This window comes from Acromyrmex echinatior, chromosome 16, assembly GCF_024713525.1.
Source record: "Acromyrmex echinatior isolate Ae372 chromosome 16, ASM2471352v2, whole genome shotgun sequence".
NCBI classification, from domain to species: domain Eukaryota; kingdom Metazoa; phylum Arthropoda; class Insecta; order Hymenoptera; family Formicidae; genus Acromyrmex; species Acromyrmex echinatior.
In genome coordinates, this window is record NC_141867.1 from 4,418,907 (window position 1) to 4,446,577 (window position 27,671).

A 27,671-nucleotide genomic window follows, 5' to 3' on the forward strand; every position below is an offset into this window, starting at 1 on the left:
TAACATTTCCGAGCTTATAATCCTTGCCCTCGGTTTCAACTAACAACCGGTTGAATTATTACGCTATCGTAAACAAATAATAGTTATTAACGAGCTAAATAATCATGGACTGGATGTTGCAAAATTTTTGTAAACGTAACACGTTTCATCATTTATAGAAATAATGACCTTATTCTCGCTTCTACCAGTTACATAAACGCTATTACATATTGCATGCAAAAACAGTTCGTTCTAAAAGAGAAATGGAAATTTTATACATAATTTTACATATCTAACCCAACTGTGCACGCTGAATCACTATTCGTCGTTCAATTTTACATGTCGTGGTATCTTTCCAGCTAGACTCGTTCGAAATTGTCGCATCGAAGATTGCGACAATCAGATGAGGACTTATTAGCATAATTGATGTTCCTTTAGTGCCCGCTGTACCGTCCAAGGTATATGATTTTAACTTATATATTACGGTTGCTCATCAAGCGCAGTAGTTTGAGTAAGAACCACGAGAACCAGTGCCATGTAGGTCTTTACGTGCCTCTTTACGTGTATTCTCTTTGAACCTTCGCTGACGTAGAATGAAGTATGTTAATGAACGGTTCACGCTCTCTCCATATATATCCTTATCTATATATGTTACCCTTTCGGGTTACTATATTATGCTTATAAATTATCAACCCTTCAAATGATGAAGTAAATAAGAAAAGATTTCTAGATATATTAAAGTTATAGAAAATAATCTATCCATGTAAAGCTACAAATTTTTAAAAAATGCCTGATTCTATGGAGATACAATTATTATTTCTTCAAGATAAGAAGGTATATTAAGAATATATTTTAGAATGTTAGACACGCCTTCTCATTTATTATTAAACCTCAGGGAACGGAAATGAACTGGCATAAAGAAAACGTGCAGATAAGGGGAAATGACAATACATTTCAGCAGATTGATAAGATCACGTATAGGCAAGATCAGATACGACGTAATCTGTCTTGGAGACGCTAATCTGCGTATGAGACTGATAGCTTAGATAATGCCGCGCACCCACATGTCGATTACGCTGATTGTGCGAGGCGACACGTCAACGGAAGATGCTATTTGTAATTGTCAAAATGTCACGCATTTATAAACATGATGTCAAGTTCACGTGACTTCATCATGAGAAAAATATATACAAAGACTCTACTATATCTATTTAATTTAGAACCATTCGAGCCATTTTCGTGCCTTGACAGCAAATGGCTATCTCCAATAACTTATTGTCCATACAAAGCCGTCGTGATGCCAAACATATTGCTTGTGGCCTCTTACTGTTGTACGATTGCCAATCTGTGTTGCAAGATCCTTGTTATGTGCTGCTAATTGGAACAGCGTTAACAAATAAATACCGGAGTTGTCCTACAATTTAGAAAAAAGTTAGAAGCGCAAAATTAATTTTTTGCCATTATAATTTAATATGTTAACGATGATTTGCACTTTGAAACTCTAAACTGTCTTGAAATCGAGCACTCGAGTGTATTTAACGTTAAGTAAACTTGCTGTTTTATAATCTCGCTTTATTAAATATAATTATCGTTAATCGTCACCTTCTCTTGGGTATCTAATCTATCAAGATTAGTATTGTATGAACATCGACGGGATCACGGTATAAAGCAATAAATTAGATTAAGTTATATACAAAGGAAACACAAACCGGATATTATTAATGCGATGCGATGCGCTCCCGCATAATATGAGTGCGCATAGCGATGTTCAGCATGGGTCGATGCAGTTATTATTAAAGCAAATGGACAGATTACGAGTTAACTACAGAGACTGCTCTTTTTTATACATGAGACGATTCCAGAGATAGTTATTCCTAAATCTACTCGATACGCAGAGTTCCATCAGGACACCTTCCGCGAGAAACATTGCACTTTTGCCTGCAATTCCTTTCGTAATTAGCGAAATCGCAAATCACTTTGCAGATATATATGAAATAATGAAGCTCAATTTTTTTGAAAAACGGTGATTGAAAGGGTCTCTCTTTACCTCACACAATCCGAACTGCTGATATCGGAGAACTCGACTTTATTTGGCGTATCGGATACGCTGTAACGCGTGTTCACTTTGCTTTTCCGTCGACACGGAAGCAACGGAGTTACGGATGAGAAGGTTAAATCTCTGATATCAAGCGTATCACATGCTTGAATTTCATCATGATGCGCGTTACACGTGTAACGTATTTGTAGTGTAAATAGGTTATTGTTACGCGCTACGCGAATGAAATTTTCCGATAATGAAACTAGTCGTTGCGATTTGGAAGACGATGATAGCTATCAAACTAATGTTAGTAGCTCGTAATCATTTAATTATCGACTGTCATTTTTATCGCAGAAATTGCTGTGCGTCATTCAATCTTTTCTAAATCACTTGTTTGTGTTTTGTGACACAAAGATTATTTCTAAAGCAAATCTGCACAGCAAACCATTAATATAACTCGTATTTCCGATAAATAAAAATTTGCTTTATAAAGGATCAATATATTTATTAAAATTATAGAGGAAGGTCATCGATCATTTTGAACAATAGCTCTTAAACAAAAGCTAAAAATAAAACTTTAGAAACATAGTAGAAATTAGGAAGTATCTTTTATCAGATAATAATGTAGTAGTTTTTATAATATTTTCCTCAATTTTTAAATAATTAAAATAGATCATGTTTTTATAAAGTTTTAATAATAAAATAATTAATACAAGTTTAGTTTTAATAAAGTGTAATAATTGTTTTCCAAGAAATAAGGAAGGTGTCTTTTTAAAAGACCTGTATCAGTATCGACGACTTTCCTCTATTAATTAATCATTTATAAAAATATTATTAAGATAATAAATCAATTTGTTATATAATTAATTTCTGTCCTTGTTCAATCTATCCGCTTACAATATCTTTAATTGTAAACATTTATATCAAAAACTTTAAACCTTCTCCCGCGCGCCTATCGTATAGAGACAAACAAAAAATTCAGATTTCTCGATGAAAAAGATACAAAAAAAGACATGTATATATATATGTGTGTGTGTGTGTGTGTGTGTGTGTGTGTGTGTGTGTGTGTGTATGTGTGTGTATGTGTGTGTGTGTGTGTGTGTGTGTGTGTGTGCTGAAAAAGTTAATTTTTTATGGTTTCAAATAGTCCATTATTCAAATATTGCCGATCGTGCGCTTCGATACTCCGCTACGATCGCCAATGAAAGCCAACCATTTCGAGACTTTTGGCAAAAAACTTCCGTAGCGCAATCGATATAGCAAAATCGATTGTTTCAACGGAACGGGTATCCACATGCATGGCGTTCGCTATAGTAACGTTTCATCGCAGGAGTGCCCAATCTTATGCATAGGAAAGCGATTGGTTCATGTCGTGTTTTTGTCATTCGCAGAGACCATTCTGTATGTCCTAAATAGTGGTGGCGAAATTCTTCTGACAAAGAGAAACACGCTATATAAACTTCTATCGGTATCGATAAAAGTATCATTCGTATTTTAGGAGTCAGTTGCAAGCATCAGAAGAATGACCACGAAGATATCTGTTAAAATTTGTGATATCTTTTTAATTAGTTATTATAGTTCAATTTATACACACATATAACTCTATTTTTTAAATATATAGGTTTTAACTCTATTTAATTTTTAATGTTATACAACATTTTTTAAATGGTAAAATTCTTTTGCATAAATTCCTATCATTAAGGCTAATCATAAAGAGTTAATTTCTTGTTAACTCTTGTAATTGTTTTAAATAAAAAAGCCTCGATTTTTTTTGCATTTTTTGTATACTTTTAATATGCAAAAATTAATATTTTATACATTTCATCTTGCAACTTTTTTTATTAAACTGATATGAACATTTTTATTAAATCATAATAACTCATTTACCACAACTATCTCCGTAATCGACGAAGTCGAAAGCTCCCACTTACGATCGATTGAGAAGAAAATGCTTTTGAATGCAGAATCCTAAACTTCATTCTTGCTTTGTGCAAGAGCACATGTAAATAGCAACAATTTGTCGGCAGCTTGCTCTGTTATTGGCCATATTGGTCCTTGCAGCGATTCAAAGTAAATTGGCAGGGTATGCTCACAGTTTCGCACACTTTCATGGACCAGTGGTAGGGCCTGGACACGAACTGGTTGTCCACGATAAGCACGATCATCATCATCATCATGTAGATTACATCGCACATCCTAAGTTCGCGTACGGAGTCGAGGATCATCTCGATCGTCACTGGCTATTATCATAGATAAAAAGAGCACAGAGATAGTAAGACATATTCCTAATTTATATAATATTGTAAATGACAAAACATTTGCAAAGTATTAAAAAGTTAAATTATAAATGTAATATTTATTATAAAGTTTATTACGAAAGAATCGAATGATTTATACAAATATTTTTGCATATAATGTAATTACGGATACGTTAAATTTTTACAAGCTACTTATATTTAACGTATAGCATATTAATAAAAATTTATTTAATATGTCTATATACTTGGAACTGATACTTAAAATGCACAAAACATTAAAAATTTATTTGAACTTATCATTTAGTAACTATTTATGTCTAATAAGTTATCATAAATTTTTTCAAAAAATTAATCCATTTATTTATTTCTTCAATAGACTTATGATAATTTATTAGACAAAACAAAATATTTATTTCTATTATTAAAAATAAAATATTTGCAAAATTATATCGAGAGAAACAAATAATTCTTGTGTAAATTACACGAGTCTACAGAAGAATCAGTCAATGCAACAGTTAATATATTAAATACGACACAAGAATAATTTATATACCATAATAATTAATTTTGTGGGAGGAAGTCAAAGTTTATTTCATTACAAGATTCACAAGAGATCACCTTATTAATGCATTCAGCCAGATCTTTATGGTGAGAGCATTCCATATAGCGTAGGAATGCATGATTCGGATCTGCATTAATAAAATACTTAATTAATGTTTCACGTAATATGATAGAGTGTTTGTATAGAAAAGATTATGTTTAATTAATGAGATTTATTTATACGTATCGTGTGTATGTGCGCGCGCGCGCGCGCGCGCGTGTGTGTGTGTGTGTGTGTGTGTGTCAAATGTATAAAGCGAATAATTACTTATTAAGAACATGTGTTTCATTTCTGTTTTCTACAAATTATTACATAAAGTTACTGAGTCTCTTTGGTATTTCACTCTCTCTCTCTCTTTCTCTCTCTTCCCCCCTCTCTTCTCTCTCTCTCTCTAATTATATCTCTGCTTGTATCATTGTGTTATTCGTGTCACTTTCTGAGCTGGTATTACTTTTCCTATATATATATATATATATATATATATATATATATATAGAATGATTAAAGAAGTTAGAAATGAGATGGAGAAAATAGTTTTAATTTGCATCCTATTTTGTTATGAAGTCAAAATGTGGTTTTAAGGAGGGTTTAGCTTAGTCTGATGCTATAAAATCATTTTTAAGAAATTTTTTTGGAAAATAAAAACACTTCTTAAAGATTGGAGCACAGACCTTTGCATAACGCATAACGCATAATACATAAAGTGTAAAAGAATTAACTTAGTGTAAGAAAATTAACTTAGTGTAAGGGAATTAATCAGACTCTTTTATTTCATGAAAGGAAAGATTTTGACTGGTTGATTCTCTTATGCTTTATGCATTATGCGTTATGCAAAGACCTGTGGTCTCGCTCTTAGAATTGAGTTTTATGTAAAGATTTATGTATCTTTTAGTTTAAAAAAATTAACTTTATGACGTTGTGTGCGTATAATAGCAAAAATATTATTTATTGAATACAAAATTAAATTTGGTAATTTTTGTTTTAAGAGAAATGGAACGGTAAAATTTATTTTAGTTTTTCTTTTTTTAATTTTCCCAGTTTTAATTTTTTTAATTTTCAGACGTATGTCGATTGGGCAATCTATTATAAATTTTTTAGAAAATATTTTTGAAATGATATTGTGTTTCATGAGTTGTTCTTTAGATATTTTAATTGTATCCAAAACGTTCGTGAAATTTTTATAGAAATTCAGGAACAAAAAAAAAGTTAATTACGAACAGAACATTCAAAACATATGTCGTATTATTTAAAAAATCTAAAATTATTACATTAATGAATTAAAATTTAATTTATTGTTTAAATTTTAATCAAAATACAAATTAAAATTAAAATTGTAATTTTACTCAATAGTGCTTTTGAGTAACAGTGTACATTTAATAACATAATAAATTAAACTTTGTTTTACATTGACGATTTTTTATGCCTTATAAAATTTAAATTACATCAACTGTAAATACCAAGTATTTTTTACGCTGTACAGGTATATGAGTAACAGGTATATGTGTGTCTTTGTATACAAGTATGTAAATTTGTATAAAAATATTTATATAAATATTTTTATATATTTACATAATACATACACACATATATATAAAATAAATCTTAGTAAATATATTAGGTGTTGGAATTAATTCGTAGCGTTTTTTAATGAAAGAATGTTATTTATTTCACATGAGCATTAAAAAATACATTAATGAAAGTACTTCCCATCACTTGTAAAACGCTACGAATTAATTCCAACACCTAATATATGTATAATACAAATATTTATGCAAACTTTTATATTATATTATATTTAAATAAGTGAAAAGTTGTTATATATAATATTTGTATCCGTTACATTTTAAGCTATTGATTATGTTATCATTATCGATTTTCTGTTCTTTAATATTTTAACCAATTTTTTAATACACATTAAGTACATTTATTCATTATGGATTAATTTTTAAGTATGTTTTGAAATTTGTCTCGAATATTTCTGTATTATACTTTGTACAGATTGCATGCTGCCTCCATATCTGTTTTTGATATGAAGTAATCCCACACCCAACTGAATTTCTATTTCCTCTTTTTCTGTTAATTTGTCTGAATGTTTTATTTTCAAGTGGTGATGTAAACCAGATATGTTTGCATAATTTACTATTATAAAACAATGAGCGCATGTTGCTATATTTTCCGTAAGTTTTACGAAATGTCTACGTATCCAGAGACGAACTGGGATCTGTTTGTCATCTTCTGCTTGTATTTGTATAATATATATGTAGATTTGTATAAATATATTTTATATATATTTTCACACATACACACATAATATGATTAAAATCTTATTAAATGTGTACACATAATACGAATATATATCTGGTGATTCATTTTATTTTTAGCAAGAAAATATTACGAAAATATATTATATAATTTTACCAAAAAACATTCTAAAAAAGTTGCATGGTATAAAAAGAGAAGTATTTTAATAATTATTTTTTTTCTAGTTGAAGACGCCAAATTGATGTAAAAGTCATTTCCTCTTTTTTTAAATGAAATTATACGATTTTTTGTGTAAAATAATGAGATGAATCAATTAGTAAAAAAACACAAAGTTGCTTTTAAAAAAATGTGTAGGCAAAATGCATAATTTTTTAAATACGCAACTGTTGTTATCAATTTTACATTTTTTAATATTTTAACCAATTTTTGAAAAAAATTTTAACACTTATGAAATGGTTTTTTAATATTGTTTTGAATGTTATTTTATTTTTTATTGTACAAATGCTGCATGTTATTTTCACGTCGTTTATTGCCATAAAGTAAATCCCATATCGAATCGAATTTATTTTTTTCTTTCTTTTTTTCAATTAATTCGTCTGAATGTTCTATTTTCAAGTGGTGATGTAAATCATATTCGTTTATATAATTTATTTTTACAAAACAATGAATGCATATTGTATTTTCCATAAATTTTGTGTAATGCTTACGTATTCAGTGTGTGTGTATGTGTGTGTGTGTGTGTGTGGTATATATACGTAACTAAAATCTATTCTTCTAAGTAAATTAACTTATCATCTATATCATCAGCCAATACAAATTTGAAAGAGAGAGAGAGAGAGAGAGAGAGAGAGAGAATAAATATTATTTAATGAAATATATTGATTATTATATTTCAATCGCTTTTCCACAATAAATTAGACTTCGTAAGTTATTCAGCATCAAACCTATTAAAATTTATATAATCATGCAAAGAGTTGCTGATTTTTTACGTTTTGCTTGTGCAACAACGTGGAAAATTTTATGATGGTCTAAATGTTACTAAAAGTTTCTGAAAAATTTCTGATAAAAGTTTATCTGGCGGATCTTCACATAGAACGAGTAGATATTCGAAAGCGCAACTCTGAATTGCAATAAGCTGAGCATAGAACGCTTTTAACTTATCGACACAGTGTTTTTTTCTCGACATTCAGTTTTTTTATTTTTGCATAACCGTGTCGATAGTTAAAGATTATAAATGACGGTCAGATTACACGGTGATACGCCTCGGTGCGCTTCATTTTAATTAAACATCGCAGCGGTAGCCATATTGATGTAACATAATGTGCAGATATTATATAATATCGATGACACATCCGTGTGTTTAATTTTTTACAATTAATGCACGAGCATGATAGCAGTCTGTAATAGCCATCATGTATTGGTGCAAGAGCAGTTTTTCGTTTGCAGGAAGAAAGGTTATCGTTATTAAGGCGAATATACCATCAAGGAATCGGAAGGTAACACCAGAACCGTGACCTACCACGCTGATCCGCACGGAGGATTTTTTGCTCACGTCCACAACTCCGGTGGTAATAATCATCACGGAGGTACATACGGTGGTTACGGGCACTACTGAAGGCATCAAGAAACTTAAGTGTGATATACGAACGTAGAAAGCTTAACCCAGGTCACTTCTCACCTTGCGTTATAATTATTAAATAAACATTTACTGTTCTCAAATTTACTATTCTGCTTACACTTTTATTCATCTATCTTAATTTAAAAAATGATGGAAGTACGAAACATGTGGAGGATTATTTGTTTCGTAAAATTCTTTAATGTTACATATATAACTGTAATTAAAACTTCCTCCAATTTTTTTTTTACTTTATAATTCCAATTAGAGACAAGTCTGTTATATTTTATCTCGCTGTTGAAATATTAAATAAATTTAACGAAAAGTTTCTTTCTCAAGAGAAGATTTATATTTGTTCTTCCGTTGCGTAAATTTAAAAAGATATACGTGCTATTACAGAAAAACCTATGGCATATAAAATTATAAATCAATTCTGTTCTGAAATAATATAAATTATACATCGTTTAAAGTGGGCTTTATTATATATATATATCATATTTTAGATTTACGTCGCTATTGCGGCTTCGCTTATGTAATCGAAAGCGTTATTACTTACGGAATAGCAACGGCGATTCAGAAGTGTAGGCAGAACAAATAAATGGACAGATTGCGTGTATATAGGTCTAGCTCAATGAGCGAGCGAGGTGTTCTAAGCTTCGGCGAACATATTGGGTCACGTATTGGAACCAGCGCGATCGCTATCGCGTGAATAGACTAGCAGAAATTGAATTGCACTTACATGGGCTATATACGTGCCATTGAATAGTGTGTAACTCACTATTATCGCATTAGAAGGTGCATGCTGAAGGAATGATTTAAGTAATTCAGAAACTCTGTGACATTTAGCCATGCTTTTATGTCTGAGGAGACATCTCACTGTTTGTATTAAATTAGCAAACGTTTAAGGAAACTCTGTGAACGAGAACGATTTAAATTTACATTTTAATCCACTCATACATTTAATAAATCTTTGATAAAGATTACTTGCTAATTCCTTAATTTCTTTGTGAACATTTTGTAATTATCTTTAATTTTTCGTAGTTGGTTAACGGATTTAGTTGACGGAATCAGCGCATTAATTATTTACAAAGAGAAATTCTAATTAACAACGTGACGTTTCAAAAATAGTTTAAAAATCGGTAAATAATGAATCCCTTAAGTGGTTAATGGAATAAATATTTATGCACGGTATAGGTATATCTGAGATGAGCAATTTTAGTCGCTGAAGTCTCGTTTAAAAGGATGAAATTAAGATGCTGCCCTTTGAGCCAGAAGAGATACTGCGCTGGGAAAGAGAGAGTGCCTTTTCTCGTAGAACGAGCGAAGCTTAAATGTCGAGAAAGAGATATCGAGGGAGAGTGTAGCTGGCATTGGCGTCAGGTAACGTATTAATTTTTCAGGTCGCATCAAAGATGCGAGTGAAAATTAACTCGGTGCATGCACCATCGACTCTCAAAGGTATTTCATATATATTAAACGTACAAATGCGTAAGGCGACTCTGCACAAAATACGGAGGTGAGCCAGTGGCCTGTTTACAAATTCTTTTGAGAGTGCGGTTAGACTGATTATTCTACACGAAGCAAAACTCGAAAGAATAAATCACGGCACGAACGCACGGCGTGCTCGGACCCTGTATATTACGCGAATAATCACGATTGATCATCGCGGGGCGGAAGAAAACTGCGGGAGATGATATATGAACGGCGGAACGTACCGTGCGCACGTGGTTTCAATGATTCCATTTACGTGAACGATAATACGCCCAGTCTCTCACCATATCGAGACTCCCTTGCTCTTATCCTTCTTTTATTTCTTCTCTTTTTTCTATTTTTTTTTATTTTTACACGATAACTGCCATGCACATAGAAACTGCATGCACTGTGGTTACGAAAGGGCTGCGTGCTTTGCGATTTGCCCTCACTCGAGAAAGTGACAAATGAAATTTCGCGCATTTCCGTCTTCGCCGTAGAAAAAATAGAAAATCTCGAAATTACTACTTCTCCGACTCTTCAAGAAAGGATAATTTTATCGGAGGGTTTTATTTCGGTTACTACTGCTGTTCTTCCTTCCCTTCCGATTTACTCGAACGCCTTGACGCTGTCTTGCGAATACGAGGCAATCTACTGGATCGTATTGTCTAGGTAGGGTTCTACTTGAAAGGGACGAAAATAGTGTTAGCAGATGTTATTTAGGACAAAGAAATGTTTGAATCTGACAATTTCGGAAACAATTTCTTTTGATTACATACTGTTTTGCGGTCCATATATTATCTATCTCTTTTATTTATTTACAACAGCAGTGTTGCTATAAAAAATAATATATCAGAAAAATTAAGAAAAGACACTTTTGAAGAAGATAAATAATCTAAATTAAAACGCGAGAAAGAGAAATCATTTTTATTTTTCCGCGTGCAAGAAAATTTCTTAAAACAAACTAAATATTTTTAATATCCATTTCTCATAAAATACTTAATTTGTATGAAATGTCATTTGTATGAACTATAAATATATAATTAAATTTATAGCAATTAAATTAAATTCATTTGTAATATCATATAAGCAAATACATGAAAAACAAAGACAATAAAGTAAAGCTTAATATTTATGCACGATACATTTAAAAAGTATAATATAAAAAGATAAAGATATAGAATATATAGAATACAATAATTTATTATTTCAACTTATATTGCCAAGAAAGGTTTACAGTAATGTTTTAATCACACACATCCATCTATTTCTTATAAATTAATGGCCAACTAAAAACTCGCGATTGGTACATCAATCTTATCATTCGTATCGACTTTTCTTATTTTCTAATTAATCTATCTATCACAGTCTTTAGCTCGCATCATTTTATTCATTATTTACATCAATATCACATTATTATTATTATATATTACAATATTTTTATACAAAGCCCGAATATTTTTTACAATCTTCTTCTCACATTCCTATAATCTTTTTATTATTATTCACTTCCACAACTTCACGGGAACGACAGTTTTGCTGAAAAATTTAAAAGTTTAACTAGATACAGATTTGAAAATAATTTTAATGGATCATCAAAATATTTATGTAGCTCAAACTGTTGGAATGTCAAAACTTTTTGCAGCATTACTTTACATCGTAATTGTTTAGTTAGACTTACAAAATTCATAATTTTCCTTTTTTTCATCTTCTTATTATTTCTCTTTTTCCACAATTTCCTCAACATATTACTTTTCTCTATATCTAAACTCTCCTTCTGAAGTCTTTTTATAATTACGTTCTTACACACATTATTCTTTACACGGAAAAAACGATTTCGTTAAAATATCTTTCGGTAAAAATTTAGCTAAAAATAATCACAGATCTAAAAATAATTTTGTTTGAATCATCAAAATAATCATGTAGGATCTTCAAACTGATTGCTAGAATGCTATAAATTTTTGCAGCATTGTCATTGACTCTTAAATGTTTTACAATTTTAATGATTTTGATAGTTCAACAAAATTATTTTCAAATTTGATCTATAAATGTACGAAAGTATAATGTATTTTTACATTATACTTTCGTAAAATTCTTTCCGTGTATTTACAAATCAATCGTTTGTTCTATGAGATTTCTTCAATGCTTGTATAAAATTAAAATATAAATTATTATTGATTACTTAAAAAATATATAAAGACATAAATTATTATTAATTACTTAAGATCATCGCATTGCATGTAATATACGCTTGAGAAATTTCAGAATTTTAAAAAGTACACAAGTTTAACGCGTTTGTGGCCGATATTCATAGTCGGTATTCTTACATTTAAGACCGTCGTACGAGAGTCTTACGTAGTCTTAGGAGATCATAAACCAATCACAGCATCTTAAAATATTACTTAAGAGAATCTTAAAATAAGAATGGACTATAAATACCGGTTTATTATGATTGATTTTTTATTTATAAAATCTTTAATTCACTCCTGACCACAGAACCACAATATCTTGTTAAGCGTGGTCACATTCAGACATTGGCGTCATCATGTGAGAGGGATGGAGGCGGGTTGTCGGAAACAACCGGTGGCAATAATGCGAGATGGACGTGATAGGGTGCGATCGATTTTCTCGATCTCGGGGGAACGAACTCCTTATTATTCCGACTGAGGCTGAGGTACTCTCAAGAAAGCGTTGTTATTCGATTCCGACCGGCGTCACTCATTCTCTCGAATCCGCAGCCGCAGCCACTTTCTTTCACCCCTTATTTTCTCAGCCTACTTCGTGGCCGTAAAAATCCAATTCATCCCGGGACGCTGGACAGGAATAAGAGTATTCCGAGAACATCGTCGTCGTAGTCGTTGTGCACATTCGTACGGCATAACAAATCGCGTCGAATCGAATTACCCCCGAAGAAATTCGGCAATCGCGAAAATCATTGACGTCAAAAGATATTCAGTGAGTTTACCACACAGCTATAAATCTATACAAGGTATACGGTAAATCGTGATACTCGGCGAGGAAGCTCTTTCTCGTGAAAGCAGCTTAAAATCACAAGATAAATTTTCTTTATTGACTCGTAGAGAAAATTTTCGAGAAAAATGATAATCTTGAATGTGAAAATTGTGATGTCTATTTTAACATTTGCGTGTATAACAAAATTTAACGTAATAGAAAAAAGGTGCATGTATTTTCTGAAGTTCATTTGAGTTAGATACCAATCTGAAAATAACTACTTTGTTGAATCAAAATAATTACGTAAGACGCTCAAATTAATTGCTAGATCAAAACTTTGAACAGTAGTTGGAAGTGCTACATGATTATTTTAATGGCCCAACAAAATTTAATTTCAGATTTGTGAATAACTAAATTTTTAGGTATTTAAAAAAAAACTATTTTTTCCGTGTAAATAGCATTGTTAATTTGCATATTAAAATTATAAGAAATCGCATATTCGTTTTCACGTACATAAGTTTCTCTTGATAATTTTCTACCTGTCTTATTATAGATGCAGAAAAGATCTGTATCGCATTTCAAAATCATCGTCATTCAAAAAACGATCTCTGGTTTACCGCGTCCATAAAGAGTTTCATGGTTCGCTGGCTTAAAGTGCCTTCACAAAAAGACCATTATAAATTCCATTAATACTTGCCGGGCATTCGGGCCAAGCCAGGAGTTTAATTATCTCATGGGCAACTCTCCTCCGCCGCTAAGTAAAGGGGAACGGTACGCTGAATTAAGTAAGACTCGATAAAACGATCGTCAAGAATTAACAGGTCAGCTCGCGTTCCCTCGATAGAGGTTACTTTTCAATTTACGACATATATTACCGCAGCTTTTTCGACATCGCCATACGTTAACTTAACTGTAGGTTATAAATCAGACACGATTCTTTAGCTTTTACGGCGAAGATTTACGATCGTCAGCATTTAATCTTGATAGTGTTAGAATCTACTTAACGATATCAATCAAATTAATTAAAAATTGACTGTTGATTAATATTTAACAACTACATTTTAATCAAATAAATTATATATTATTTTTCTTTTTTGCGTTTTTCAATTTTCATAACCATCGTTTTGCATTATATTTTTTAATATTATATTAATTTAATACGTTCGTAGGCATTTTATGATAAGTACTTGACATATTTCAAATAATTTTATTTAAAATAGCGAGTGAAAATTACACTATTATTGCAATAATAGTTCATCAACTGATATTAAACATATCATTTGCAAAGACTATAAGAAATAAATAAAAAAATGTGAAGAAAGTCTTGACTCTTGTCTCGCCAGAAGTTCTTAAAAGTATTTCTATTTATTAATACAAAAAATCTATCTTTCAAATGATACATAAAGTCAAACAGAAAGAGAAAGAGAGAGAGAAAGAGAGAGAGCAAATATATTTATAAAGTAAAAACTCTTTCTGCTTTACAGCATGCAGTAGCGACTGGCGAGGTAACGATTTTCTTCCGTCGTGAATACACTTTGTTTTCGTAGAATGCAGCTTGATCAGAACAGAAGTTATACAAACTACTTCATTGTAAAGTTCCCGACTAGGATAACGATCAGTTAGTAACGCCAGGACTCTCTTTTATTACAAGATTTATAAAGTAAGATGTTATATGTCAGCAAAGACAAAAAAGAATCTTATCAATGCACATTTTTCATCATATCATATTTTACATATTCTCGTTTGAACATAATATTATTTTAATAAAATTGATATCTTTTAGAAATTAAAAATCAACTTTATCAAAATAAAAAATTGAAATTTTTTTTTAATTTGATATAAGATGAGCATCACTTAAGAAAACTGTAACTTGAGAACTTTTTACATAATTCAACGATACATGACCAAGATAAACCTGCGAAACACCTGACTTTTACGTATGTTCTGAACAAGGAAGTTCGAAGTTCTCTCGAAAGAGCGTTTTATGAGATTAGTTCTTTGGGAAGTTCGATCACAATGACATGCCATTATCAACATACTTCAAAGGCCAATCGAGACTTTAGCTTATCGCCTGTTACCAGCTTAACTCGTTTCCATTTAACTTTCGCAACACCGTGTCGTCCCGTCTTCTAAGTGATCTACACGACTTATAAATAACTCTAGTCTAATTATGGATGTAAAAAATTTTTACACATTCTTTTTAATCAATGTCTTGTACTTCTTTTAAAAGATGTCATCGTTATATAAATATTATATTATAAAATTATATTTCAGTTTTTATATAATCTCTATTAAAGCGCGCGACTCCTACGTGCGAGAATCCAAGCGTGGCACAGTTAAGAATATCGATTCTTAATAATAGTTAAATGTTATTATAGTATAATAATTAAATTATATTACTACACATAATTAGGAAACTAGCAATTATTTCATTATATTTTTTATTTTTTTACTTTTCCCTTATAGATCTCCAATTTGATATTCTAATTTAATATTAGAAATGACTTATTTTGTAAAATTATTTAATCACACATATAATAAAAATCGAATATCTCTATTTGAATTTAAACGAACACATAAAACATGTTAAAATTAAATTATAAAACTTAATACTGAAAGGTAGTGATTAATTACTTATTTTGAGTATTAAAAGTACTGTTGTTCAATGTATTAAATTTCTGTAAGAATTTACAATTAATAAACAATATGCAATTTGATTTTGTCACGTTCTAAATGTTAGTCGAAGATTCGACTCTTTAGAATTACTTGTTCGCATTTCTTTGTAACTGGAACTACTGGGAATCGAATGACATTTCGATTATCGCACTCGCGAGTCCGCCGACGGTCTCAATGGAATGAAAAGTAAAATTGTATGAACGAGGTTTATAAATCCCGCGATCCCATCTCATTGCGAGGCGTACATTCACTCGCGAGTACATTTCCACTGTTCTCACAACTCCCGCGAGGAATGGATTAAATCCGCCGGATGTTTGGCAACGCAACCCGTCCCTGCTCATCCCATAAAACACTTTTATCCAATACGTATCCAAGATTTCCATAAATTTGCACGGTTCTCCGGCATCCGCGATAAAGCATCGTACGCCCGAACGGAAATGCGCCATGAAAATATTCCGCGGTAACATCTCGGGGGTTGCATTACGTATGGCCAACTCGCGGAGTTCTGACGGATTTTGTTTTTAAGAAGCTGCTGTTTCCTTTGTCTTTCCATGCGACATGGTTCATTTATCCGAAATCGAAGGACCGCCACGTTACTTACGAACCCCTTTCTCTGCTCCCGAGAAAAAAGAATAGCTGATCCTCTCGATTATATTCGGTTGGCCGTAATAAAACTTTTGGAGATACGGTACAAACAAAACCAACGGTCGTAATGGACAAAGGATTATTGCGGAAATGTCAAGTAAAATAGTCAGCCAGCTAGTTTGAGCAAAAATTATATTTGTTCCTGGTAAATATGAGATATGTTGCGTTTAATGAGCTTTCCGACACAGTAAGGTAGTTAATGATTCATTTTAATCTCGTTGAAAATTTATTATATCTCTGAAATATCTCTAGACAAGTAATATAATAACGCGCTTCTGTCTGTAGAAATCTTAACCCTCTTTCATGTTTTAACCCCTTTGTACGTTTTGAAAGGCGTTTTTGTGTTTATTCGTAAAATCCTGAAAGCATTGTCTTAGTAAATGTCTTGTTCTTAGCATCAAAGTAAATATCTTGTAATATCTTAATATATATTGTTAGAAATGAGATTAAAGGATTAAGAATAATGAAGGGTTGAGGTTTTGTGTGGTAAATGAGAGTGATCAGAATATATCAAAGGCATTGTTACCCTTTCATGTTGACGTGAATTGATTACGCTGACTCTGAAGGGGCAAAGCTCTTTCGTTCCGAATTAAGGATGACCTTTTCGACTTGACAAGTTGCAAACTGTCTTTGAAACAGCATTGAGACTCCACCAGATATATTTGCGGAAGCTAGTCTCTGGAAAGAAGCGACTTTACTTTATTTCTTGGATTTTCGTGTGCGCCAGTCACGAATCGAGGCAAAGCGGAATACGCGTGCAATGGTATCGGAAAAATGGGCTACAGTATAAAGAGGCGGGGCGGACAACGACAAAGGAATAAGCGAAAAGAAAGAAATAGTAACGAAAAAGTAAGAAAGAGTTCTTTCTCGCGCGACGTCACCGAGGTGTTTGGCGCTTTCGTAGCAAACAGTAAATTCCTGAGTGACGATAATTTTGCGATGCTCTACCCAGTGCTTCACATTGCTGCCGGCTAACATTAGAGACTTGGTCCTTTGCCAAGATACATCTGCCAGCACTCACTATTTTATATATACAAATAATAATTCAGAAAATGTGAAACTGTGCAATAGTGAATCATGAAATTTATAATAAATTGAATGAATCTATATTAAATTAAATGAATCATCTTCATTTTTAACAAACGCTTAATAATTGATAACTACTGATTATTAAAAACTTTCACAAATTATTCTTAAAAATGTAGATGAATTTTAAAGATGAAAATTACAAGATAATGAAGATAGTTATTAGACATATTAATACTTTGAAAAATAATTGAAAAAATTTAATAATATTCTCTCTTTCTTTGTTTCACTCTCTCTTATTTTGTCTCGCTCTAATTCCCTCTTCCCTTCTCTCCCTATTTTCTCCCTTTGTGTTATCCTTTTTTCTTTTTCTTTCTCTTACTCTCTCTTTGTCATCCATTGTTTTTTCACCTTTCTCTTTTACTTGTTCTCTTCAATTCTTGCTTTCTTTTTTTATCTCTCACTTTCTCTCTTTCTCTTCACTCATTATCTCTTTCCCGTCTCTTTCTTTTACTTTTTCCTTCAATCACACTGTCTCTCTCTCCTTCCTATTATTTCAATTCTCTCTTTTTCTCTCTTTTCCATTCTCGTACCCCATTTCTTTTTGTTCTCTTTGTCGTTATGTGCGATTTTGCATGGCAGAGAATCGATTGTCGGTTTATTCGGACTCCGTTTCCGCCGTGTTGCGCGCCTTCCCTTTACGGCCACGTATATCGCGAAAGATGACGCGTTTTATTCACGGGGGCTATCGTTGCATTCGTTTTGCGAACACATATCGTCGAAATTAAATTTTTCCTCTATGGACGCTTTGCGACCCTTGTGATACCGATTCCCTCGGATTCTTCAAAGGATGGCTTATCTTCCAGGCGTCGCTTCTTGACCACGACGTGGAGACAAGTATGAACACACGGCGAGCTATCCGTTTAATTTCCGTCCTTTTTTTCTTTCTGTCTTTCTCTCTTCCATTTCCTCTTTCTCTTTCTCTCTTCTTTCTCTTTTCTTATACCTTTTTCTCTCATTCGGTACAAGAAGCAATTATCTGATGGGACCGTAATGCTTGTGATACGAAGCGTTTTCTCTGGTATTGTGTTTGAAAGTAAAATTTAAATTCCTCTTGTTCTACCGCTGTAGACACGGTACTATCATACTCAATTTTCGAGGAAAAGTGTTTAACTCTTTAATAAAGAAGGTATTGTTTCACATGAAATTAGTTATTCATTTTTGCATTTCTTGATAATTTATGAACCGTTCTTATATTTCTTAATTTATATGAAGTCTTAGTAATTTTAATATTTTTAATATTTTAAAGAAAAAGATACATATATATATACAAATACATATTAACGTATACATTAACGTTTTATTCACGATAAAATAATTAACATTAATAATAATAATTTTTCTCTATAATTTGTTTTTGTCAGAGCAAACATCATATCCTTCCTTTACTTCAAAAGTGACACAATTAAAATAATTAAGTTTTCAGAAAAACCTATCTATTTTTTTAATTTAACTGGACATTATTAACTAATTAAATAATATTGGCAAAAAGAATATACTCTTCGAAACGTCGTCAAATAAAATTTTTGTTATTTCCATTTTAGCAATCTCAAGAAATTTTTTAGTTGTGACAATATTGATATTCTACAAAAATATAACAAACTACTTTGATCAATTAAAATAACTAAATTCTAAATGAAACAATTTCTTCTTCAAACTTTGATCGCCAAAATTATCTTAATTCTATATGTTCTTTGTAGAACACTCTCCTTTTTATTTTCAAAATGTGTCACCCTTGTAAGAAGTATTATGAAAAGCACTATCACAAGTCCTACTTAGCAGATAGACTGTGATGGAATTAAATTGGTTTACTTTTGATGATTGATAGAATAATCTTTACCTAACTCATTCATAATAATAACTCGAAAATCATTTTTTTAGTTATGTCGCTTTTGAAGTAAAAGATCAATCATATGCATGATTATATTGAATTCTTTCTTTCTTTATACGTGCTGTGTTTATTTAGTATTTCCGAAATGTTGAATTTTTTAAGAAAATAATATCTTCCAATGCATCGAATGCATGGAAATTATTTAAAATTCATTCAGTTCCGATGAAGTCGATGTAATCGATACAGTTACTCGTATATCAGGTGAATTTTCTTGTACCGAAGGAGAAGGCATGTGGATTTATAGTACGTTTTTATCGTATTTCAACTTAACTGCTACACATACATTTCGACGTCAACGCAAGTACGTTAAAGTCACGAACACGAGATTCTTCTTACCACCATTTTGCCTTGGTAGCTATTCCACAGTTTCCCGTTGTGCGCAGTCACTTATTTTCCCAAACGCGAAAGAACGGCCTTTGGGCAACTCGTGATTTTCCAGATTCACATTTATCACACGTCCTACAAGATGGTGAATCTACATCCTACGAAATTGTTTTCCGATATTACTGTTCAATGATCTCCGAAGATGATCACGGAAATCACCAGCTGTTGTCATAGACGTGAAAAGACTGCGGACTATAAACGGGTTTGTACACCCCTTTACCTTTCGGAAAAATAGATTATCGATTACGTTGTACCGTTCGACTGGCATTGACAGCAGCGTAGCTTGAAGCGGGAACCTAGCGATTTTAATGAAAAGTTTCTTTATTGATATTTGGATCGAAAACGTCGTGACGGAGCAATCAAAACGCACCGTGGGCATTTTTATTTCGTATCAGGGAAAAGGTAGAAGATCAGAATGCCAAGCAGCCTGCGGTACGGGAAAGCGAGAGCGGAGAGAAAAATAGAATTTCATTATTGTATAAAGCTGCACTCGGGTAAAGTCGTGCTCCTATAAAATTTCATCTCTGTTTATACCGGCACGCTGTATTCTATTAAATTGAAACCGTCATTCACGCAGCAAATATGTAGTATACGCATGTGAATGTAGATTTTATCCGCCTTTGAATTTGTTTCCCTTTTACACATCAACAAATATTTACACTTACAGTCCAAGTGATATTCTTCTTTGTTACTTTTGGACATTATATTATTCTCCTTTTTATAACTTTTGGATATTATATTGTTCTATTTATTTTCTTTTATAATTCTATATAATCTCTCCTTTTTTAAGTTGTTCTTTAATTTTAATTCACAATTGATATAATTACACACAATTATTATAATCTAAATTTATCCTTCTGTAAAAATATTTTAATTACTTTTAACACTTGCTTTAATAATTTTTGCTAAATAATTTTTATTATTAATTGCTTTTTACGTATGTCTGTTCACTGCTTTATTATATTATATTTTTTGTTATCATCTATAATTTTGTACAATATAATTTACTACTTTTTATATATAAACGATATGTAATGTTATGCAGTTTCGAAAATGTAACAGCGTTAATGAAATTTTAACGGTCTAAAAGGATCCATTGCAATGTATTTGGAATTTAGCATTATGTAAAATTGTTTCATTAATATATTTATAATATATAAATGCAAAAATATTAATATTTGTTTCTATGGCTAAAAGATATCATCAGTTTGTGAGCAACGCATGACAAAACTCTCGTGAAACGCACAGCAAAGAGTTCATCCGTTTGCAGATGCTACATCGAATCTCACATCTTCCCTATCTACTCTTCTCGTCGCCTCGGCCGCGAAGGAAAGAGTTGTACGGAGAAGTGAAGAGTGAATATCGGAATATGTGATTCGATGAAGCCCAGGAGTAGCAGCGCGGGCGGTGGCGGCTGCTGGCGCGAGGGTTGCATTACCATTTTGGCCGTCGGCCAAACCCAGTCTCCGAACTCCGGGAATCTCCGATAAAAGATAAGCCCTCACCTCCTGCTCGCGGTTAAATTCAGACGGCACACCCGGTAGATAAACATACCCGGGGGAAGCCAGACCTACACCGACCCACTACCACCCGCCGATTTCTCCCCGGCTGCTGGGGCCACATCGGGGATTTCCGTAGATTTACAAGCCGAAATTTCCTTATCGCAATCAACCGGCTATATGTTTCTTCTGGCGGTCCTAAGAAACGAAATCGAAAGGAAGGGAGTTATTAATCTTGCGGTAATATCCGTAGAACTCCGCCGAGAGTATTTTCTCTTTTCCCTCCCCGAACGTACATAGTATAATTCGTGCGCGTTAAAAGTACTGTTCAGTGAAATCAGAACCCCGTGAAGAAACTTAAATTAAAACTTTCTTGTGAAATAATATATTGAAGTACTTCCGAAATGTATTAAAGTTCATATAATAGAATTAATTTACTTTAAAACGGACATGAAACAGTTATTAAATCTATTCACAAAAGTTATTAAATAAATCAACATTTTTTTGTATGATTTTCTTAAGTGATTATTAAGTTTTATCATTAATGTATTTCTATGATGATTGTTTTTTTCTCAAGGATTTAAATTATTAACATTTTGCTAGCCTACTATAATGATATGTGTGTCTACTATATAATATTCAACACTTATTATTTTTCAATAAAATCTCGTAAAAATTTTATGGAGCTCCTGTAGCAGATAAATCGGAACAAATTTACATTGTCACATTGAAATAATTCTTTTTTGTAGGCAAAATTTCGTTGATTCTTTTCCTAATGAGACAACGATAGCACAGAACTTTTTGTACATTCAATCAATATCTATCAAAAATATCCGGATTATTTATAAGATTATGATTAACGAAATGATGAAATTCGCATACGAAGAAGCGTAAATAAGCACGATGTTGATTATGGAGTGTGTAAATAAATGATTGACTTTGCTGATATCAGCAATGATGATAAACATTCTCGAAATTTAATATAATGAATAAACAAAATAATCGTAAATTATGTAAATAATCAAACGTATCTACATAAGAGTATCTCAAAATTATAAAATGTATTTGTTCGATTAATTTATTCATATTATATAGATATTAATGATACACATATTATTAATGAGCAAATAAAATTTCAATATTTAAACTAAAAAATAAAAATTAGATTAAAAGTTGGAAAGCTTTATAGATTATAATATGTCAAAACTAGTAAAAACAATAAAAGTTTATAAATACTTACATATGTATGTATAAATATACATACATATTTTTTACTTTAAAAATAAGATATCTAAAGATAAATATTTATTTTTATTTTATTTTAATAAATTTATATAAAAGGAAGATAAAATCGATAGACTAGTCTAATCTTTGCACACATAGATTAATATACATATAACAATTTCTTTAAACTGTATATATTTTCTCTACATATATAATATTAATGCAAAATTGAATCTCGGAATAGCTAAACGTTGGTAAACGTAGATAATGGAAAGACAAAGATCTGAGAGAGTAGTATGAAGGGGTAACGTGGAAGGCTAACTGTCCATGAATACTACAACTGCGTTGAAACGTAACTACTGACGCAGGCAACAACTAAACTAAATCTGAACTACTGAACGTTATAATTTAAACATTATAATTTAAATTAAATATTTAGATGGATTCAGGAAAATAATCATATATTACAGAATATATTACATATTACAATTGTGAGAACCTATTAGTCTAATTCTTTAATACAATATTTAATAAAAAGTGCGAGATATGAAAAATAGCGTTAAAGAAGAATTTATTGCTGAAAGATATGCTTAATTATGTGATATAAAAATATAATAAGATAAATTTGCTGAAAGATATGCTTAATTATGTGAAATAAAAATATAATAAGATAAATAAAATAAATTTCTTTGAAAAAGTTTCTTCCAAAGCATCTAGAAATTTAATATGATTAAACAACCTCTCTCTCGAATCTTCTTCATTACATTTAAAAACGTTAATAGCTTTCTTCTTGCATCTTCAGTTAATATTTTTTACTATTTTAAATACTTTTTATAAACGTGAACTTTTATGATATTTGATATTACACTACATGAGCGTGAATACGTATATTGCAACGTGTTGTATTGTGAATCACTTCAGTGAGCTGTAACGTCAGAAAGATAGCATTGCTTTTTCCAGAAGATACAAAAAGACGAATGTTGTTACATCGTCAGTCACGTAGATCTGTAAGCTGATATCAAACGATGGATCTGAACAGAACCGCGACAGACATCGAATGCCACATGACCCTTTTATCAGCATTCCAATTGTTATAAGTTTCGTTCGTTGGATTTAAAAATAGTAATAGAATTTTTGTTACATTTCTGGAGCTGATATATCTTTCTCTTTTCTAGGAGTTTTTTTTAAGCGTGATATCTAAAGAACTTTTATAATATAGAGGACTATAAAATATTACTAGCCTTTACTATTACTATAAGTTCGTTGAAAATAGTAAAAACTTTGAAGCATTTAAAAAGCATTTTAAAAATAATCATTTTTAATATATATTATGTTAAAATGCGTTACATAAAAGATTCTTGAATATCGCAAATCAGAAAGCATATAAAAAAAAATTAATAAAAATTAAATTAGTGAAAAGCTAAAAATTATAAATTTTTTCATTGTACGTTGAAATATTTTTAGGATAATAATTTCAAAATTGCATTTAATCATTCATAAAATTAAAAAAAAAATTATGAATAATTTAACATATCTAAAGTTAAGAAAATTTCTAATTTATTATAAATATTTGCCTAAATCGGGTAGCTTATAAATGTTAATAATTCATCAACAGAAGAAATCGGGGCAACATAGGGTAAGTCAGCATATTCACGGGATACTCCCTGATTATTATTTCTTGGCTCAACCCGAAAGACTTCCTATTACAAGGAAGCTGGATAAAGTATACCATATTCTTAAATTTAAATAAGTGTTATGCTTCAATAATGGAAATTTCGCTTAAACTTACGGAAACTTTTCGTGTTCTTCAGAGGGAACTGGCACCATTTGAGATTCGTAACGAGCCTTGGCAGCAGAATTGCGGTGATCACAATGCAAAAGCGAAATCGTACGAGAAAAGTCCCTTTATCAAAGCTATATAGAAGGCGTTTCAGCACATTAAGGTGACCCGCGTATGGTATTATCACTTTCAATTTATTCTCCTTTCCTCTTTTCAACGATTTCGCAAGCGCGATGTGAAGTCGAATCACCGCTGTCTGCCGTAATGGTAGATAATAAATGGCAAATGTCACTGGTAGAACTTGAAAGATAGATGTAATGGATTTATTTTCAATAAGATCAATTCCCAAATCTTTATCTCATTCTTAATTTCCTTTTCTTTCTTTTAAAATTTTAAGTAACGTGTATATGAGGTAATATAATCCTCTTGTTTCTATAAACTTTCGAAATGTCAATATTTCTACAATTTGTTTCTACACTTTCTGTCCATATTTTTACAAAAGTCAATATTTCTATAATTCTGAAAAAATATGCGCGGTTCACATAACGTTAATGCAAGTAATAAAACAAAAAGTAATTTTCTTATGGATTTCAAATACATTTTATATCACTTTGACAAATATACATAAATTATCATTGTATGATTGTAGTTACTCATTGCTTAAATAATAGTAACCAATGAAATGTCATATTATTTTTTTAACAGAACACTTTTCAGTTATTTATAAATGTTATGCTTGAAGGAGAAAATTTTCCTTTCATTCTGTTTTCCAAAACTGTGAAATCTATTCTATAAAATTTCAACATCTTACCAGATTAATGCAATCGCCTGATTTAAATATCTTTTTAATCTTTAAAAAAGCTCTCTAAAAAAAACAAAATAAGAAATAAATTTCCTCTTCCGATATCCAATTATACAAAAATAAGCAATTATATAAAAGATATTCTTCTAAAAAAAAAGAATAGTATAATATTGCACTATAACAGTTGGTATTCCATTAAAACACAACTCTATCCAACAAGAATAGAATCTGTATGAAAGACAAATGATACGTCATTTTCTTATTAATAAATAAGACAACTAGATAATACTAACATTGGTCAAATATTCATATTATTCTGTTTATCTGCCGTATATTAACTCTGCATTTATTTCTTAAGACAGATACAAATTTGTTGCATATTCACATCGTATCCATTGTTGAATATCAATTAATGATATGAAACAGCATGATATTGTATTTCTATCTACGTTGATGTGAACAATATACAACAATATATCCGCTGTATTAATAACATCTAATTATCGCGTAATATAGATTTGATGTTTGTATATACACTGATGATCTATTATTCCATTAGAATGTCTATTTCGCAAGATTTATTTGGCTAAAAATATACCGCAAACAATCGACAAAGAGACGATTCACAGAACATGCCAGACAAAACGAGTGACGTCGCGACTCATTTAAATGATAAGTAAAATCTATATTAATCTTGTATTTATTATTTACTGTCAATATTTAAATATTGAGTAATATAAATTTAATATTGTAATCCGTTCTAATGTATATTTCACAATACTTGTTCAACCGAGTGTCTATCGAGCGAATAATTGACAAAGCAACGACTATATTTTCAGATATCCATTGAAAATCTTATCTTGAATATTTAATTTGTTTGTATTAAGCGAAATAATGACGATCGTAAAAGGCGAACGTATACTATCTATTATTCAAAATATAAAAATGTTTGTACATCGTGCCGCCGAACGCCGCGTCACTTGACGCGTGAAGTTAACCGCATGAGAAATTAATCCCTACCACCTCCCCCCTCCCCGTCTCACTACTTCACGTATCGTTCGCAAATCGCAAAACGCGATCAAACGCGACAGGTGTCAGACGGACCAGCTGCAGAAGGGCGACGATTCGATCAAATGGTAATTGAAACGTTGAAATATTAATCCTAGCATAGTTAAAAGATTCGGTATTCGCGACGTTAACAGCGGGGACGCACAGCGTTGCCGATCCGCCGCGTCGTTGCGTCGTTGTTGGCACGCGAAGGTAACCGCGCGCGGGAGACGCGCGCGAAAGCCCCCCGCCATCTTGATTACACGGTTATACTTTATGTTGCAGATCGCGGCGGACACGGAACGGGCCGGCTCCGACACGAGTGATGGCACGGCTCGATCAAACGATAATTGAAACATAATTGCGATGGTAACTACTACGTAGCTTGAACAGGTTCGGTATTCGCGAAGCCAAGAACGTGACGCCAAGAACGTGACGCCATCGAGCTGTCGCGTCGTTGCATCGTTTTTGGCACGTAAAGGTAATCGCGCGCAGGAGATGATAAGCCTTCTCGCCTTGGCGTACATAGAACGGACAGGCCCCGAGACAAGTGGCAGCACGACTAGATCAAACGGTAATTAAAATATTACGATATTAATTGTCATAGCTATAATAGATTTTTGGTATTTGTGTCGTCAAACCGCCGCGTCGTTCTTGACGACAAAGATAAGGTATACATGATAGCATAAGTATAATATGTATAGGCATAAGTATAATAGCATAAGTATAATACAGCGTATAGTATATTATAGCATAAGTATAAATAGTTTAATATTATAATAGCATAATATACATTAATATATTGTATAATAAATAAACGATTTTTAATATAATTTAACATTAAAAAATTTTAAAAATATGTAATTAAATATTTATAATATAATTAATATTAGCAGAATATATGTATAAATAAAAAATATTTAATATATTTATATATTATTTTTATATGTTACAGATTATTTGTATGTGTTACAGAGTATTATAAACTCTTTTGCACATCATGATGCCTAAAATAAAACCTTGGAAAGAGTTTTAACTTATGAGAAAATGGAGGAGAAGATGATCTGAGAGGAGGAGGAGGCTAGGAGACGCATCAGGCACTGGTAGAGCAACTTTGCGGTAAATATTATTGCTTACTTTCATATAATTATTCGGTTTTTCCTATTTATTCGGATTAAAAGAAACAAATAACCTAAATTCTCATAAACGTTTATTCTTATAAAAATCTCTTTTGTGAAAAACATATAATTATTTTTAAAAATTTGAATTGAGAGACGATTAAAAAGTTTCTTTTGTAAAAATTGCTTTTTAATTTTTAAATTAATGATTAGTTTGAACGCTATTTTAATTGGATCCTTTATTGTATGTTATAGAATCATCGTAGCTACGTGGCTGATAACTCTACTGTTGTGCATCGGTCGGTGAGTGACAAGAAGCTTTATTATTGAGGCAACGAATCTAT

General features: G+C 31.4%; 1 pseudogene across 1 annotated transcript; it reads left to right on the forward strand.

Annotated features, from left to right (window-relative positions):
* Positions 1 to 4,023: 4,023 nt before the first annotated feature.
* LOC105152747 (uncharacterized) lies at positions 4,024 to 27,257 on the forward strand (annotated as a pseudogene). Its single transcript, XR_015547808.1, has 4 exons — positions 4,024 to 4,289; positions 8,593 to 10,133; positions 26,495 to 26,783; positions 27,165 to 27,257. The product of XR_015547808.1 is annotated as an uncharacterized LOC105152747 (transcript).
* The last annotated feature ends 414 nt before the right edge of the window (positions 27,258 to 27,671 follow it).